Genomic DNA, 20920 nt, shown 5'->3' on the forward strand with positions numbered 1-20920 from the left:
TTGTAAAAGTCAGGTTTGCTATGCTTTCGAACAATAGGCATAGCATCTTGGTATAGCTGCTGCATGTAGAGCTTGAAATGTAGAGGGTAAAATAATTTTATCCTGCTAAGAAATCTTGCTGAAATGATCGGGAGACTACAAAATTTTGTAGGCCTCTTATTTTATTAGTAAGTTATACCGTCTTTCCTTAGGAACTGTAATTTTTGCGCTCTCTCAAGCCAATACTGAAGAGAATGATGCATATAAATATCTACACCACACCGCCATTAAGTATATGAAAAAAACCCAACCCCACTTGATTAATAACTATAAAAATATTTGATTTTTAATAACAATATTATTAACTTACGAAAGTTTTATATATTTAATAGCCGCCACTCAGTAAATTATAGAAATGAAGATTTAATTTAACACATTCTCTACATCTATTTACCTAACCCCAAAACGTTTCACTTTCATATCATCAGTATAGCATTAATATGTGTAATTAATGAAAAATAGTCACATCATGGCATCAACTAATATAATATTTAATTTCTAATGGTAATAATGTCATCAAACCACCTCAAGTTTTGTAGAATTTAATATCCAATACACAGCTGTACTCAGAAAATTGCACACCGCAGAATCAGACCTGTAAATTATTTTAGTAAGTCTTGAAGTTTTTAATAACCAATTGAATTTGAACTCTAAATATGTCAGCAATCCTGCAGGTTATGGCCTTCGTGTAATAGCTATTGTTTATTGTAGTGTGTGTTTTGTTTTATTTTGAAATCACAGCCGTGCTGAAATGCAATTAGTTCTCAAAACTGAAGAAAGATAGATTTTGGAAAATTGGAATATAATAAAGGAAAATTGATATTTCACTGGAAACTACTATTTTTCTGAATAACTTTGGGCTCCAAGCTTCAAAATGAGGGGTCATTTATTAAAATCCGTTCAGCCGTTCTCCCGTAATTTTCATTACCAGTTCAAATTATATATATAAAGCTCTCTTGTACTGACTCCCCAAATTATGTAGTATAGTTTTTAGCTCACCGTTGACCTTTTGGAATTCCAAGCTTTTAATATTTCATATTAGTATTTAAAGCCGGCATCTGCAAAAACATACATATTAAACATTTACGAATATTTTCACCTCGATATATCTACCTACCTACCTACATATCTTACTTACTTACTTACTTACTTACTTACTTACTTACTTACTTACTTACTTACTTACTTACTGGCTTTTAAGGAACCCGGAGGTTCATTGCCGCCCTCACATAAGCCCGCCATTGGTCCCTATACTGAGCAAGATTAATCCAGTCTCTATCATCATATCCCACATCCCTCAAATCCATTTTAATATTATCCTCCCATCTACGTCTCGGCCTCTCCAAAGGCATGTTTCCCTCCGGCCTCCCAACTAACACTCTATATGCATTTCTGAATTCGCCCATACGTGCTACATGCCCTGCCCATCTCAAACATCTAGATTTAATGTTCCTAATTATGTCAGGTGAAGAATACAATGCGTGCAGTTCTGTGTTGTGTAACTTTCTCCATTCTCCTGTAACTTCATCCCTCTTAGCCCCAAATATTTTCCTGAGCACCTTATTCTCAAACACCCCTGGTAGCAGTCCTTTATTGCATGTAATTAAAGTACACCTACTCATTAAAGTAAAGGTCTTCAGCCAATCACAAGTCAGCTTTGTATCGTTATATCGATTATTCTCGGACATGCAATCGACAGACAATTAGCGAAAAGTCACGGAGGCTGGAAATCCAATACTGTCGCAGAAGGTTATGTTCTGTTACTATAATAATTAGCGTTAATTGTAAATAATATTCAAATAAATTCAATTTGTCATCTCGTTTTTCAATTCTAAATCAATTTCCAGGTTATATCAGACTAATGTTCATTCTTATTCTGTGCCAAGGTCAATGACATTCGGCCTCGGAAAAAATCAATACTTTCGCGTCTGCGCACATCTCACAATTCAGGTCAGTTCGCACATAACCATAAAAAGACCTAATTGTCAATACTTTCAAGTTAGAAATATGGTCGAGCATAAAAAGTCGTATGAAACTTGCCTATAATGGTAATTAAGACGCTCGTATGAAAATTATGAAACTCGCTTGCGCTCGTTTCATAAACAATCATACTTGCGTCTTAATTACTACCATTGTAGGCTCGTTGTATAATGTACTATACTGTTGCTCTAAGGTATTTGAATTTTTCCAATTCTTCAAAGGATAAATTTCCAATTTTTATATTTCCATTTCGTACAATATTCTCATCACGAGACATAATCATATACTTTGTATTTTGGGGATTTACTTTCAATACTATCTCTTTACTTGCTTCAAGTAAAATTCCTACCTATCTACCGGGACATCTCTTTATTTTTGCTTGCATTTTTATTGTACCTGCATTTCTGAATGTACTTCACTCTCACCCCTTTCACTAATGTCCTTGCTCCCGTCAGCCACAAAAACTTACGGCCGCTGTTGCATTCTAAGTCCGCTAGCAGGGTAAAGAATATAGTGTGTTTCAGAAATAGTGCGTTTTCTACAGAAGAAAGAGCCTATATCGTTGAAGCTCATTTCCAGGGGCAGGCATTTATGGAGATTAATTTTATAATTTGTGTTTTTTAATACTGGTGTCGGCGGAGATTGATTTGTACTCTTGGCGGGTATTAATGGAAATTTTTAAAAATACAATTATTTCGAAATTGGAGTATTAACTCAGTATGCATATTACTTTCCAAATAATTAACATTAAAGGTTCGTTGGATTCTGATAAAGGTCCGGTATGGCCAATAGACAATATTTGTTGGCTTGAGATGTATTTAACACACATTTATTAAAAAAACTGCAGCCCTGATATTAACACTTTCAAATTATTAGTGAAATGTTGAATTCTCCCTCATTTGAGTTCACTAATGTAATCAGAACACCTGGAATACCATGTAATGTAGACGACTTGAATGTATAAAAAATTCAGATGTAAAAAATGTCCGAAAAAAGAACTCAGAATATGAAATTCGCTATAAAACGACGCAATAGTAATAATTCGCGAATGTGTTCATACAGCAGCGTGCAAATTAATCCGAACACGACATATTTTTACATTTTCTGTCATTGTTGGCCTCACAGCTGCTCATACCGCTTTAATTGACATCTGTACTACGTGTAATTCCATTGTTGAAGGTCTGTCATTATTTTTTATATAATATGTGACATTTTGCCTGTCGTTTTGTACTTACAAGCATTTCAGTTGTGTTGAAGACTTAATACTGCAATCCTGTGTACATTCTGTCGACTTCACAAATGGATACAACTTCACGAAAACGATATAAAATTATAATATTAGCAGAGCATTCTTCTATGACACAGAGGCAAATTGCTGCAGAATGTCACATCGGTTTGGCTACTGTTAATTCGATCATAAAACGATACAGGGAGACTGGATCCATCACACCCCAGAAAAAAGTAAACTGTGGCCCGAAAAGGAAGCCTTCACCTGCAGATGATCGTTTAATTGTCAGGAAAAGTAAATTAAATCCTAGACTAACTGCTGTCGACTTAACCCGCGAGTTAATGGCTACCACTGGGGCGAATATTCACGTCACAACAGTGCGGCGTAGGCTTTTGGAAGCTGGACGAAGGGCTCGTAAGCCTATTAAGAAGCAACTGCTAACCCCTGTTATGTGCAAAAAATGCTTAATGTGGGCAAAATTACATCAACACTGGACAGTGAATGACTGGAAGAATGTACTTTTTCCGATGAGTCTCATTTCGAGATCCACGGCCACCATGTTTCTTACATACGGAAAGGATCCGAAAAAGTAACAGCAGCTCATCTCCAACAAGCACCCAAATACCCCTCTAAAGTAATGTTTTGGAGTTGTTTTAAACATGAAGGGCCTGGAGCATTAATACCTATCAAGGGAATGATGAATTCTGACAAATATATCCACTTATTGGAAACCAGAATTGTACCCCAGCTGCAAAAATAATTTCCGGATGGCAGAGGTGTGTTCCAACAAGACCTGGCACCATGCCATACGTCTCGAAAAACTACAGAATTCTTCAACAAGAAGAATATTCAGGTACTCCCCTGGCCAGGCAACTCACCCGACAACAACTCCATTGAGAACTTATGGTCAATTTGCAAAAGAAGAATGCAAAAAAATGGATTGTTCTACAAAGGAGAAGATTATTTCTGCCCTCATTCGTGTATGGTTTCGCGATGAAGAAATGAAGAATATTTGTGGGAAATTAGTGGAATCCATGCCAAATCGTCTCAGAGCTGTTATTAGGAACAAAGGGAAGACACATAGATTACTGAAGTATATCTTAGATCCTTTTTTTTATCCCGTTTGAGTGTTTTTACATAAGTAATTACGTTGTTCGGATTAATTTGCACGCTACTGTATTTCGCTGTTAGAACTCTATTTCGCGATTTGTTGTGATTGTTTTATCCGTATATTATTAATCAGAATCACTTAATTAGTAAAGATCAGTAAAAATCTATTGTATATCTATTATGTCGTGATTTTCGCGATCTCCATAAACACCCGGCCCTGCTTATTTCGCACATGTACGGTGTGCTGCATGACTGAATAACTTTATCTGTGTGGACTGAGCAGAAGTGAAGATTAGAGTTACCGAAAATACGGTAATATGCTGAATAAAGTAGCTATTATATAATGAATACAACCGCCTTAAGAGTTGAGTTTGTGAAAAAAAAAACTGTTACTAGATCTACTCTACTGTATTTTGATAAAATACCGAAAAAGTAATAAACAAACCGAAAATCGTAATATCGTATTTTCCTGTAACATAAGTGGATACACTACTTTTCTCTCCTCCTACAGCTAGTAAAATGATTTGTTTACATATTGCACTAGTAACACAAAACTCCTGTAATGGAAGGGGGGTAACAGTGTTTCCCAGTATAGGCAGGTTAATGTTAAAAATGTTGGTAAAAATAAAGTGATGTCCCTGTATCTATATCCATTTATGTTGTAGGGAAATACGATATTACGATTTTCAGTTTCATTATCACTTTTACGGAATTTTCAAAATACAGTAAAGTAGTAACATTTTTTTCTAAAAACTCAACTTTTCAGGCGGCTATGTTCGTTATATAATGTCTACTTTATTTAGCATATTAATTATTGGTGTTAACATACAATACAGAGAGTGCATTTAAATTGAGGGGCTCATAAGTAAAGGGCTGTAAGTGCACTTAAGTTACTTTTGAGAAAATGGGGTTTAAATATTTAAGCTTTCGTAAAATCGGTGAAATTTTTATTTAAATTTTAATGTGTGATGCGATTAAAATATCCCTTTGCCACTAAAATTTTAGATACTTTAGCTTACACTGGATGCACTTAACTCATGTTATTACAAATGTCACTAGCATTCCTTTGCTTGTAGCCACCTCAATTCAAAATAAACTAATATGAATTTTTAAACAAGTTGCTGAAAATGGTTGCCGTTCATTACAATGCAGGCTTCAATTCTTTACGCATATTATTAAAAACATTTTTAATCATATCCTCTGAAATTGAATTTATCGTTTCTTGAATATAATTTTTAGTACGATATTATTAATATAGGCTCTTTCTTCTATAGAAAACGCAACCATATTTCTGAAACGCACTATACACTGCAGTGTTTACTTCACTGCTTGAAGACTTCGAACGCATCAGCGGCCGTAAGTTTGTGTGTCTGACGGGCTCAAGGACATTAGTGAAAGGGTGGGGGTGAAGTACATTCAGAAATGCAGGTATAATAAAAATGCAAGTAAAAATAAAATGATGTCCCTGTATAATAGAAATCCGTACACACCGAAGGAAATTTTCTCGGTAAGTGAGCGCCTAACTTTATTGGTTGATTTTAAGGCGGTTCTGAAACGTTATTGGCCAATATCGTATATTCATACTTTAAGTTGAATAGTTGGTATGATCGACACTGATGTCACAAGCTAGTAAAGAGTGTCGATGTTTTGAAATAAAATTCCAGTACGCAAATATTATTTTATTAATCTCCATATTATATTTTAAAGTTGCTTGACTAGCTGTCACAGTCTCGCAACTAGCAACAGCGTATCATTGGAACGGACACGCGGGAAGGTGCAGAAAATTGCTGGCATCGAGCACAGTTTACAAGTCCATCATCACCACCTCCTGCCGACTCATAACTCCCTGTGCTAACGAGACAACTGGCAGGCGAGCCTCCTCGCGGCCAAGTCCATAAACTGGAGGAGAATGCGACGTCACAATTAACGAGAGATGTCGCAGCAGTCGTTAACACACATTCACGTGACACTCGCATTTGGAGGTTTATTGCTTTCCTGATGTTAATGACAAGGGAGTCGGGACAGAATTCCACTGCCGGAGCTGTCTGCAGGCTTCCCCGTATGATTTCTTAGTGTTGTCTCCAAGTTTGTGACGTAAATATAAGGAGTGTGCCGGCGTGCTGTACTGTCTTCTTAACAAGGTCGTCCTTTAACCTTACATTTTCTTCATGCACATGATTTCTAGAAGATTCTTTTAAGATAAATACATAATTTTAAACATTATGACACATAATTTGTATGTTTCTCGTGTAAATTAATCAAAGAACATATTATTAAGAAAATATGCTGCATAACTTTGGAAAGAAGGCTTTGTACAGGCCTAAATACAGACAGCAACACAAAACTAATTATAGAAATTAGAGAGGCGCAAAACTTTACTTTACTTTAAGTAGAACTGAAGAACTGCTTCTGGATGTGATTAGACAACCCTGATCTTCTACAGCTAATTAGTTTCAATATTGGTAAATCAAATTTGAGAAAGCGATCTCTCTTTTATTTACAGACATCAAAAACACAATCTCATAAAATGTCTCCACTTTTATTAATGCTTCGAACTTACAATCATCTATCAAATAAACAGGATTTAGATTTCTCGTTATCGTACAATATGTACAAGAAAAAATTATATACAGCAATGGTTTCATGATATGTTGGATTCTAGTTGCATGTTGGTTGTAGTTGTAGTCAGGTATCATGCTGGTTGGAACACGTGTTCTGTAGTGGTGAATTTCTTAAATAAATACATTAAGCCTATTAATCCTACTATATAATACTGTATACTGAATTTATTAACGTAGTGTTATATTTACTCTGTAATTTGCCAATAATTATAGTTACATTTTACATTTTTGGCTATGATGTCTATACTTAACTCTCTTTAATTTATTTTTATTTGGTATTTTTCATTTATATCTAGGCCTATATCTGTGGCTTTTATTTAGGTAGTATTTTTTTTTTAATTTGTAATTATACTTGTATCTTGCATTTGTTTGTCTTTTATCTCTTTTTTTCATGTTATATGCAATTCTGTGTGTGTTTTTTTTAACAAATCTGTACTGTCTTTTGTAATTGGGGCTTTGCCCTGCTATAGACATAAATAAATAAATTGTAAATAAACTACGTATTTATCTGGACGTGGAAGGGGTTAATGACAAACAGCGCGAGAGAACAAGGGAAGAACAACGAGAACAATGAAAAATAAAGAGAATAAGTGAAGATAACAGAACAAGGGCAAAAAGGAGAATAAATGAAATAAAGTGTGAACAAGAAGAAGTCAAGAAAAAGGGGAATATGCAAAGAGAACAAGGGGAATGCAAGGAGAAGAAGAGAATACATGAAGAACAGGAAGAATATACAGAGAACAAGAGGAATACACGAAAGATGGGAATACAAAGAGAACAAGATGAATGCAAGCATAAAAAGATAAATACTACGACAACAAAGGAAACACAAGCAGAACTAGAAAAGACAAGAAGAAAAGAAAAATGGGAATGCATGTAGAAAATTGAAAATACAAGAAGAACAATATAATTATAATAATAATAATAATAATAATAATAATAATAATAATAATAATAATAATAATAATGATTTATTTTAGCTGGCAGAGTTAAGGCGTAAGGCCTTCTCTTCCACTCAACCAGCAAAAAGTGTATATACATATGCATGAACTTACAAAGAATTCAACAATTTGATTTAGATGAGAGTTACATGTATACAAGAGTTATTTACGAATTAAACAACAAAATACTATGAACTATTAATTAAACACTGAAATAAACTGTGTAGCAGAATTAAACTAAAATACATAGGATGTTAATATATTTCAAATAATATTAGATAATAGAAAGAGATTATTATGAGACAATTAAAATACAGCACAATCAGGATGATGTCTAAAGAAAAAAGTAACAATGTAGTCAGTGATAGTTTAAATCAGTATGATTGGAGTGAAATGCTAATAAGGTTATCTTTTAAGCTGTTCTTAAAGGTGTTTGTTGTCTTGCAGCCCCTAATAATTTGTGACAAGAAGTTCATTGACGCGAGGTGGATATTGTAAAAGATGATGAATAACAAGATGTTCTATGAAGAGGTATACTCAGAGTGCCACAGATAAGTGATATGGTATTTACGTCGTGGTTAGAGTATAGATAAGAGAAACGAGAAGAAAGATAATTTGGTGTTGAAGTGTGCAGAATTCGAAAGAGTAAAGACAAAGTGTGTAAAGTTCTACGTTCTTTAAGTCGGAGCCACGAGAGACTTGCAAAGGACGATGATATGTGATCATAAAGTCGGATGTTGCACACGTATCTGACGCACATATTCTGAGCTCGCTGTAACTTGACTGACAGTTCAGAACTTACAGACGTGGACAAATTATTAGCAAAATTAGAGATTTTTATTATATATTTTTACAAACTATGATTCTTCAATTTAGACTACAGTTGACATCTTTGGGTATTTCCAAATTATTAGAAAAATCGAAGATTTTTATTTTATATTTTTACAAAATTTCACTCTTCAATTTAGACTATAATTGATATTTTCGCATATTTACAAATTATTAGCAAAAGTGAAGATTATATATATATATATATTCTTTACAAAATTCGGCTCTTCAATTTGGACTACAGGTGACATTTTGGATATTTCCAAATTATTAGCAAAACTGAAGATTTTTATTATATATTTTTACAAAATTTTACTCTTCACTTTAGACTGCAGTTGACACTTTTGCACAATATTGACAAATTATTAGCAAAATTGAAGATTTTATTATATATATATATATATATATATATATATATATATATATTTTTAATTTAACTACTGTAATGATAGAAATATGCAAAATTGTCAACTGTAGTCTAAATTGAAAAGTCAAATTTTGTAAATAGAATTACTCATAAAAATCGTCAATTTTGTTAATAATTTGTCCACGTCTGTAGGTTACTTAACAAAACGTCACAATAATCGAAGTGCGGCATTACTAGGGTTTGTACTACGGTAAGTTTTAGTTGCTGGGGCAAGAAGTTTCTCAAGCGACTCACACAGTCAATGGAGTAACAGATTTTTTTTATCGTTTCTTTAACTTGAAAATTCCAACTTAGATTATTATAAAAAAAGCCAAGATTTTTTACGACAGATGAATAAGGGATTAGCGTGTTGTTAAGGGTAACAACTGAAAGATTACTGTAAGAAGAAAAAAGGAGAGAAAAAGATTATATGAGGAAGACAAGCAGAACTTCGGTAAGAGAATAAAAACGAGGATAAGAGAAGACAATAAGAGACATAGAATGAGAACAATGAGAAGACAAGAACAAGGGGAAGACAAGGAAAACAAAGGCAATACAAGGGAAGCAAGGGGAATGCAAGAAGAAGTAGTCAAAGAGAAAGGGAAAAACAAAGAGAACAAGGCGAATGGAAGGAGAAGAATCGGAATACATGAGGAACAAGATGAATACAGAGAGAACAAGAGGAATATACGAATGGGAATGGAAGGAGAACAAGGGAAGACAAAGACGACAGGTGTAATGCAAGGAGAACAAGGGGAATATAAGGAGAACGAGGAAAGACAAAACAGAGAAGAAAAAGGGGGATGTATATAGAGAATAGAAAATACAAGAACAATGTGTATAGAAGAAGAAAAAAATGAAAGAAGGGGTATATGGGAAAGACAAGCAGAACTTCGGTAAGATAATAAGAACTTGAATAAGAGAGGGAGAATAATGGAAACAAGGAGAACAAGGGGAATCGAATGAGAACAATGATAAGGCAAGGACAAGGGTCAGACAAGGATAACAAGGGAAATGAGCAGAACTTTGGTAAACAATAAGAAAAAGAATGAGAAAGAGAATAAGAAACAATGAGAACAAGAGGAATATTATGAGAACATTGAGGAGAGAAAGACAAGGGGAATATAGGACAACACGGCGAAGGCAAGGACAAGCGAAAGATAAAACAATGAGGTGAAGACAAGGCGAACGATCGTAAGACAAGGAGATTAACAGGAGGACAAGGGAAAGACAAGGAGAACAAGGGGAAAATAAGAACAACAACACGGAAACAGGGAGAACAAGAGGACGATCAGGAGAACAAAGGAAAGACCAGGAGAAGAAGGTACAGAAAAGGAAAACTATGAGAAGATCAGAATATTGTAAGACAAGGAGAACAAGGAAAAGACTATGAGAATAGGGAGAAGAAAAGGTGAAGACAAGGTGAGCAAGTGGAAGACAAGAAGAACAATCGTTAGGCACGGAAAAGAAAAGAAGAACAAGGGGAAGACGGGAGAATTAGTTAAATACAAGGAGGGCAAGGCGAATACAAAGAGAACAAGGGGAAAACAAGGAGCGTGGGGAAAACAAATGTAAAAACTTAAAGACAAAGTGAAGAAGGGAACTCAATGAAAACTAGGGTAATACATAGCACAATAGTACAGCAGTAAAGAACTATGCGGTTGGATCTACCTTTTACGCCTTCATATCTATTAAATTGATCTTTAAAGTTTATTATAAATATTATAAATATCATGTTAAATATTAGTGAAAAGACTCCGACATAAATTACATCAAGTTAAACATCTGTTGAAGGGTTCATCACCACTACCGCTACACTTGAAAAGTCATATATTTCTCATTGATCAGACCTATATGGATGTAAGGCTGTGGCATATGGGGATCTGCATCCAATTCAGACAATACAGAGCCGGGTCCTTCGTCTAATCGTGGATGCACCCTGGTCATCCGCAATGGCAACCTACACAAAGACTTGAACATGTCTACAGTTGAATCCACCCTGCGCAGCTCCTACATACGACTTCATCACTCAAAGGTTAACCGTCAAAATGAACTGCTTAATACCATCCCAGAACAACTTCCACCGCCTCGCCAAATAAGGAGATTAAAAAGAAAAAGATATTCAGATCTGTTGTTTGAAGATTAACATTTTGTTTTGTTTCACACATTGCCACAGGACAGTCATAGGACTGCAACCTCCATACATGTTTCTTGTGTGCTTTTATAGCACAGGATTTATAATTTTAAGCACAATTCTATTGTACATAATTGTATAATAAAGTTTTCTTATGATTGGGGGAAAAAAATGTTAAATGTTATGAATCATTTTAAACGTATTCATTGTCGATATAACTATGTGGTCTCCTGAAATCGACACCGGTTCTGCATGTTCATCTATGGTTTAAAAACGTGAAGACTGTTTGATTCTTCTTCAAAAATGTGTTCTATTGGCTATAATGCAATAATAAATTGTCATTAGCAAAATAACTCTTTAATTTGACACAGTGAAACGCGGAGCTATTTAAAAGAGGACTTATATTTAATAAAGAATTAGCTAAGTGTGACTTAACTGAGTTTTGGTGAAATCGATCCTAAACACGAATTCATCAGTCTAAGCTCGAAATCGTTTTCAGTTATGTTAACAAGTGGAAGTTTCTTCCAGATGTAAACTTCATTGTTGAATAAGAAATGTTTCACATCATCAATAATTAAATCGGTTCTTTATTCGTTTATTGTCAAATGAGAGGGTCAGAAGCAAAGGGGTGTTAGTGCACTTACGATATTTTCGAGAAAATAAGGTTGGAAGTACTTAACCTTTAGTAAATTCTGTGAAATTTTTAATTTCAATTTTAGTGTGTGATGTTGTTAAAATATATATATACCTTTGCCACTAAAATGATACATGCTTTAGCTTGCCCTGGACGCACTTAACACATGTTTTTAGAAATCACATTTGTACCCCTTTGCTTCTAACCCCCCTCAAATAAGAGATGCACTATATCTTCACAAATTTGTGAATGGCTTCTCTAATTGGATATTTGTTGAATAATAAATGTTTTACTTTATCACAGATTAACAATCGGTTCTCTAATTCGATTTTTTAAAATAAGGTAATGTTTACATCGTCATATATCTGCAGTGCTCGGGAAAAGTGACACAAGTCAGTTTCCACAAACCTTTTTTGATAATTTATTGACAACTTACGGAACATCTGCTCGCTTGGAAAAAATACATAAGTATTTCTCCCTTTACAATAATTCATACAGAAAAAAAAAACAAATCGACATAAACCAATGTAAGTTGTCAATAAATTATCAAAAAAGGTTTGTGGAAACTGACTCATGCCACTTTTTCCAAGCACTTGGGATATTTAACTTTCGCTTCTCTAATTCGATTTTTTTTTAGAGAAAAATTTTATTTCGTCACAAATTTACCAGTCGGTTCTCTAATTCGATTTTTGTTAAATAAGAAATGCTTTACATTGTCACAAATGTAGCCTACCAATCGGTTGTATAATTAAAGAAATATTTCACATCGTCACAAATTTACCAATAATTGGTTTTCTGATTCGATTATTGTTAAATAAGAAATGTATTACGTAACAAATTTGTCAGTCTGTTACCTAATTAGATATTACATCGTCACAAATTTCGCAATCGGTCTTCTAATTCGATTTTAAGTAAAAACTGTTTTTCATTGTCACAAATTTACCAATCGATTCTTTAATTCGATATATGATGAATAAGAGTTGTTCTACATCTTTACAAATTTACCGATCGTTCTTCAGATTCGATTATTGTTCAATAAGAAATGTAATACACTGCCACAAATTTTCTAGTCTGTTCTCTAATTTGAATCACAATAAAACATATACTTTATCGTCACAACTTTACCAGTCTGTTCTCTAATTCAATCTTTTGTGAAATAAGGTAACGTTTTACATAGTCACAAATAAAAGCAATCGGTGCCCTAATTCGAATATTTTTAAATGTGAAATGTTTTACATAACCACAAATTTTCGAGTTAGTATTCCGAATCGATTATTATTAATAGAGAAATGTTTTATTTTTCGATGTTGTTAAATAATAAATGTTTTGCATAATCACAAATTTTCCAATCGTTTCTGGAGTTCGAATATTTAAAAGTAGGCCTAATAAATATTTTACATCTCCGCAAATTTACTATTCGGTTTCCCTAATTCGCTTAATGTTAAGTAAGACAAAATCATCGACAAAATTAGTAACCGGTTCTGTAATTCGCTTGTTTTTTACTAAGTTAATAATTATTATGTTTGACGTTTTTACAAATTTACTAACCAGATCTCTATGCCTCTTATTTTCAAACAGTGAAACATTTGAAACAATAAGCACCGATTGTATAAACCATTTAATCTTAGATCAGGGGTTAAATTGATCCTCGTTCTAGCTGAACTTGGAATTTTGTGTTGTGTAAAGTCTAATCTGAGATTAATTTGTCTTAACCTTAAGTCAACTTTGACTGAAGAAATTTCTCCGATTAAGTTAGATGATCCAAGTTCAGTTATTTCTTTTCTGTTTGAAGTATACGAGTGGCAGATTGTGGAAAAAGAGTAACCATTATTATTAATATTAATAGATATGGCAGGTTCATTTATATATTTTTTTTCAATTTCTTGCCTTAATACACAAACATTCTAAGGCCTATATTTTATAAGGCTTTATCGTGTTCAGCAGTATCAAATAACATAACCTATAATTATATTATGTTTATAACAACCATTAATTATTAATGGATATGATAGGTACATTCATAAATTTTCAATGAACTGTATTACTAAACGAAAATTGTCGTTTTATAAAGCTTTATTATGTTTAGCAGTATCAAACACCATAACATGATAACAATTTGGAAAACGGTCAACCTTCTTCTTAGTGTTCGCCATTATTTAAATTGCACAAAACAAACCAGTGTCTCCAACAGACCGTACGGAAAGTCGCCAAAAAGTAGTTGTAAAGTCGCTAGATTTCTCATTATCAACAAAGAAAGATTAAATTTTGTCACTATGGGGTGCTAAAAATGTCGCTAAATCCCTATTTAAGCAATATAAAAGTTAAAAGAAATTGTTGTTGAAAAAGAGTTAAAGTCGCTAAATTGGCAACACTGAACAAACCTGTAGAGCATGGCCCGCGCATCACATACTTCACCTGTTTATGCGCTGTTGCCAAATCCTTTTCACGTGAACTTAGACTGCATTTGAGCCTAGGTAATTTGATCGCAGAAAAGTTTTATACAATAGAACAAGTGTCTGAACTCGGTTCACTTTCTGATCTTCGATCAAAGTTGATCTTTAGTCAGAGAGCTTTATATAGAATTGGGCCTAAGAAATTCACCTGACTTTCGTCTAATTAGCTTATTACAGAGGAAACAAATGAGAATCTTTCAAGTTCAGAAATGTGTAATTATATCGCTTATTTAATTCGTTTAGTACGAGTATGATTAAATAGACGTCTATAAGAAATGTATCTACAATATTTTGTAGTTTTACTTCTATTGTGAGCGAAAAAATATTTTACGTGATTATGAATTTATACTGGGATCTGTAATCGGCTCGTTTATTAAGGGGAGAGGATGGTATTTTTTGGAGAAAAATGAGAAAATTAAAAAAAAATCTTTAAAATACTCTGTGATTTGTGTGGAATGCATAGCATAATATTTTGTGGCTATTTGTGCCCTTATCGGATGTTGAGTCGCCATTTTTAAACTTCCTGCGTTATGGATTTTTAAATCACTCGCCCACTTTTATTGCTATTTCCGGTAAATTAAATAAAAAAAATTTTTTTTTCTTTAAAATACTCTTTGATATGTGTGGAATGGATTGCATAACTTTTTGTGGGTATTTGTGCCCTTATCGGATGTTGAGACGTCATTTTTAAACTTCCTGTGCTATGGATTTTTAAATCACACGCCCCCTTTTATCGGTTTCCAGTAACTTCATTCTTTTTTGCTACATTGCCAGACAAAAATGGATATAATCTCTGAACTATTAAAGATACATGCATGAAATTTAGAACACATTCTTTAGACTATTAGAAAACATTTCTCTGTAACAGAATTTTGTTAATTGATTTCATTTTAAAAACACGTCCGTTTGTTTGCAAGGAAGGAAATCAGAAAACTGTTATTAAATTTTAGTTGTTTATTTTACAAACGTAGGGACTAATATCAAAATTCTGTTACAGACAGTTTGTAGACCATGCTTTTGCAAATACATTGCAAAAAACGGTTTGAATCTATCTTTAAAAACGGTTTAGATATATCGGTTTTAGTACAATCCTGCATTGGGTATATTTTTTTCAAATTTGGGCCCCCAAATAATTTTTTTCAAGGTATTTTTATTTGGTTGAGTTGCCACAGCTATGAGCTCTCTACATACAAAAAACTAATATTTTACACCAAATAGGAAAAATTAAAAAAAAAAAAAATACCATCCTCCCCCCTTAAGATAATTCCATGTGAATTTTGTAATAGAACCTCTACTGCCAAACAGCAAACCAATGACAGACCATTGCTTAAAAGGGACGTTGTACTTTTCAGAAAGATACGGCAGACAAGGTTCATATATAGACTTCTTCTCAATATCAACTTCGGTGGCCTGATTTAGGTTTCTTTCGAAACGGATAGTAGGGTCAAGAACAAGAGCCCGTTTTAAGCGTCCGTTAATAGCAATAATGTCTGCCCGTCTAAAAGAACCATCTGATGATACACAATGTACTTCATCATGAATCTCCAAATTTAAAGATCTTAACGATGTCGCCGAAGCATGTCGTACACGATGATGTCTAGCATTGATCAGCAGCTCGCCTTTAGGGCATTGTCCAAGCACATGTCCAAGTAAGGGAAGAAATGTTTTACGTGATAATGAATTTACTAATGGGATCTGTAGTCGGTTCATTTGTTAAATAAAGAAGTGTTTTCCAGCATCAAAGTTATAGCACAGTCTAATATAAACAGTCACGAAGCTTGAGTTGTGAGGGTGCTAGGAACAATAGACTGTGCCGGTACTATTTCGCCTTGTCTGTAATGAGGCGATATTAGCGATCCTAGTGGTTAGCAACTATCTATGGATGCATATTTACTACGTATTGAGCTTCGTGACTGTATATACTATACTAGGGACAGAAGAAATAGGAGGTATGGCGAACCCCCCATTCACTACCCCGATTCCTACACCCCTCAGAACCTGTTTGGTGTATGGTCCTGTCCCAAATAACTTACTCCTCCATTCACACGTTTTGTATTATAGGAAAACTTAAAAGAACAAATAAAATAATAACGTGATTTCTAGTAATTACAAATACCTGATTTATTGAATATTGTTGTTTTGTTTAGTCAACTGTCCGAACACAGGTCTGAAACTCATAAGTGACAAAAATAAGGCATCACCAATGAGGTAACTAAGCCAGGAGATTTTGGGTTATGGTGACCAGTTCTCTTTTCCCCTCCATTGCGTACATCGCTGAATTGTAACATATTACACTAATCAGACTTTAGATGATATTATCATTTATAATATTTCGCAAGTTAGCCATTTCACAAATGTAGTAATTATTATCATGTAGGCCTAATGTAACCCTAATACGAGAAATCAAATATTTAGCATCACACACAATTAGTATTTTGTTTTTATGTGTTTTCAGAATATTGTATTGAAATAGTAACTACTCAATAATATTTATACGGTTACCAACTTTGTGAATCAATAGAGAATTAAAAATTAAAGTGCAAAAATTAATATATTTTTACTATGCGTAGGAAATGTACACATTATTTTAACATGAACGAGTTTCCTAATAAAAAAATACTTATGTATTAAAAGCACACTTAAGAATGACTTAGCGTAACAAAACAAATGACAGAATAAGCATGACTAAGTAACTCATTCTGCACAGGTTAAAAATCTGTCTGATTTTCATCAAAATTGTGATTTCCATACCTTTGACACTCGTAACAAAAATAGTTTAACTATTCCAGTTCACCACCTTACAAACACTAGTAGAACATATATGGTCTTTGGTATTAAAATATACAACAGTTTGCCTGATGACATCAAATATACAAAAAATTCTCTGAAATTTAAGAATTATGTAAAAACGAAATTAATAAAATTGTGTCCCTACAGTCTTGAGGATGCACGCATGGGCCGTTGAAATGAATAATGTTTTTTTTTTTATATTTGACTTATTTTACATTAAATTGTAATTGTATATATTTGACCATGTCTATGCATACATTATGCCATCGACAATAAAGTTCTATCTATCTATCTATCTATCTATCTATCTATCTATCTATCTATCTATCTATCTATCTATCTATCTATCTATCTATCTATCTATCTATCTATCTATCTATCTATCTATCTATCTATCTATCTATCTATCTATCTATCTATCTATCTATCTATCTATCTATCTATCTATCTATCTATCTATCTATCTATCTATCTATCTATCTATCTATCTATCTATCTATCTATCTATCTATCTATCTATCTATCTATCTATCTATCTATCTATCTATCTATCTATCTATCTATCTATCTATCTATCTATCTATCTATCTATCTATCTATCTATCTATCTATCTATCTATCTATCTATCTATCTATCTATCTATCTATCTATCTATCTATCTATCTATCTATCTATCTATCTATCTATCTATCTATCTATCTATCTATCTATCTATCTATCTATCTATCTATCTATCTATCTATCTATCTATCTATCTATCTATCTATCTATCTATCTATCTATCTATCTATCTATCTATCTATCTATCTATCTATCTATCTATCTATCTATCTATCTATCTATCTATCTATCTATCTATCTATCTATCTATCTATCTATCTATCTATCTATCTATCTATCTATCTATCTATCTATCTATCTATCTATCTATCTATCTATCTATCTATCTATCTATCTATCTATCTATCTATCTATCTATCTATCTATCTATCTATCTATCTATCTATCTATCTATCTATCTATCTATCTATCTATCTATCTATCTATCTATCTATCTATCTATCTATCTATCTATCTATCTATCTATCTATCTATCTATCTATCTATCTATCTATCTATCTATCTATCTATCTATCTATCTATCTATCTATCTATCTATCTATCTATCTATCTATCTATCTATCTATCTATCTATCTATCTATCTATCTATCTATCTATCTATCTATCTATCTATCTATCTATCTATCTATCTATCTATCTATCTATCTATCTATCTATCTATCTATCTATCTATCTATCTATCTATCTATCTATCTATCTATCTATCTATCTATCTATCTATCTATCTATCTATCTATCTATCTATCTATCTATCTATCTATCTATCTATCTATCTATCTATCTATCTATCTATCTATCTATCTATCTATCTATCTATCTATCTATCTATCTATCTATCTATCTATCTATCTATCTATCTATCTATCTATCTATCTATCTATCTATCTATCTATCTATCTATCTATCTATCTATCTATCTATCTATCTATCTATCTATCTATCTATCTATCTATCTATCTATCTATCTATCTATCTATCTATCTATCTATCTATCTATCTATCTATCTATCTATCTATCTATCTATCTATCTATCTATCTATCTATCTATCTATCTATCTATCTATCTATCTATCTATCTATCTATCTATCTATCTATCTATCTATCTATCTATCTATCTATCTATCTATCTATCTATCTATCTATCTATCTATCTATCTATCTATCTATCTATCTATCTATCTATCTATCTATCTATCTATCTATCTATCTATCTATCTATCTATCTATCTATCTATCTATCTATCTATCTATCTATCTATCTATCTATCTATCTATCTATCTATCTATCTATCTATCTATCTATCTATCTATCTATCTATCTATCTATCTATCTATCTATCTATCTATCTATCTATCTATCTATCTATCTATCTATCTATCTATCTATCTATCTATCTATCTATCTATCTATCTATCTATCTATCTATCTATCTATCTATCTATCTATCTATCTATCTATCTATCTATCTATCTATCTATCTATCTATCTATCTATCTATCTATCTATCTATCTATCTATCTATCTATCTATCTATCTATCTATCTATCTATCTATCTATCTATCTATCTATCTATCTATCTATCTATCTATCTATCTATCTATCTATCTATCTATCTATCTATCTATCTATCTATCTATCTATCTATCTATCTATCTATCTATCTATCTATCTATCTATCTATCTATCTATCTATCTATCTATCCATCTATCCATCCATCTATCCATCTATCTATCTATTTATCCATCCATCCATCCATCCATCCATCCATCCATCCATCCATCCATCCATCCATCCATCTATCTATCTATCTATCTATCTATCTATCTATCTATCTATCTATCTATCTATCTATCTATCTATCTATCTATCTATCTATCTATCTATCTATCTATCTATCTATCTATCTATCTATCTATCTATCTATCTATCTATCTATCTATCTATCAATCTAATCTATCTATCTAATCTAATCTATCTATCTAATCTATCTATCTATCTATCTATCTATCTATCTATCTATCTATCTATCTATCTATCTATCTATCTATCTATCTATCTATCTATCTATCTATCTATCTATCTATCTATCTATCTATCTATCTATCTATCTATCTATCTATCTATCTATCTATCTATCTATCTATCTATCTATCTATCTATCTATCTATCTATCTATCTATCTATCTATCTATCTATCTATCTATCTATCTATCTATCTATCTATCTATCTATCTATCTATCTATCTAATCTATCTATCTAATCTATCTATCTATCTAATCTATCTATCTATCTATCTAATCTATCTATCTATCTATCTAATCTATCTATCTATCTATCTAATCTATCTATCTAATCTATCTATCTAATCTATCTATCTAATCTATCTATCTAATCTATCTATCTAATCTATCTATCTATCTATCTATCTATCTATCTATCTATCTATCTATCTATCTATCTATCTATCTATCTATCTATCTATCTATCTATCTATCTATCTATCTATCTATCTATCTATCTATCTATCTATCTATCTATCTATCTATCTATCTATCTATCTATCTATCTATCTATCTATCTATCTATCTATCTATCTATAACCAATTGTAGAAAAACACTACACGCCTTGGCAGTGGCTGTCTGGTTGATGATAGGACATTTTTAATGTCGTCACAAACTTTAAGTTCTTTCAATAAACAAAAAACTTGATAAATAACGCCTTTAGTATGAATTCTGATATCAGGGCTTGACTGATACATGATTACGATTACTTGGATGATTAGTAGGCCTATTATAAGATACTGATTATTATTACATATATATTAGCGAACAAGTTATAACACAGTAGTATCACAGACGAGCACTTGTCAACAACTAGGATTCGAACGCAGCGACATGAAGGTCTCGTTGTTCAGGTCATAAACCGCTAGAGAAAGTGTGGAGTGAGTAGATTCCGCACAAGACCAAAAAACCGCCTATTTCTTCTGCCTTTACTATAGACTGTTGTTATAGGCTAATTCTCAACTTCGCTTGCTATTGTTAAATAAATAAAGATTTTTCACTATCAGAAATGTAGGTCATATTAAGAACCTATGTTATAAGAAGTATATTACTGGACCACAATATG

The 20920-nt window shown here is 32.4% G+C and overlaps 1 protein-coding gene across 1 annotated transcript in view; it reads right to left on the bottom strand.

The window, feature by feature from the left end:
* Window positions 1-20920, bottom strand: part of LOC138712640 (voltage-gated inwardly rectifying potassium channel KCNH6-like) — a 352191-nt gene that overhangs the window by 330821 nt on the left and 450 nt on the right. The gene's annotated exons all lie outside the window — the stretch shown is intronic.

Source organism: Periplaneta americana, chromosome 13 (assembly GCF_040183065.1).
Source record: "Periplaneta americana isolate PAMFEO1 chromosome 13, P.americana_PAMFEO1_priV1, whole genome shotgun sequence".
NCBI classification, from domain to species: domain Eukaryota; kingdom Metazoa; phylum Arthropoda; class Insecta; order Blattodea; family Blattidae; genus Periplaneta; species Periplaneta americana.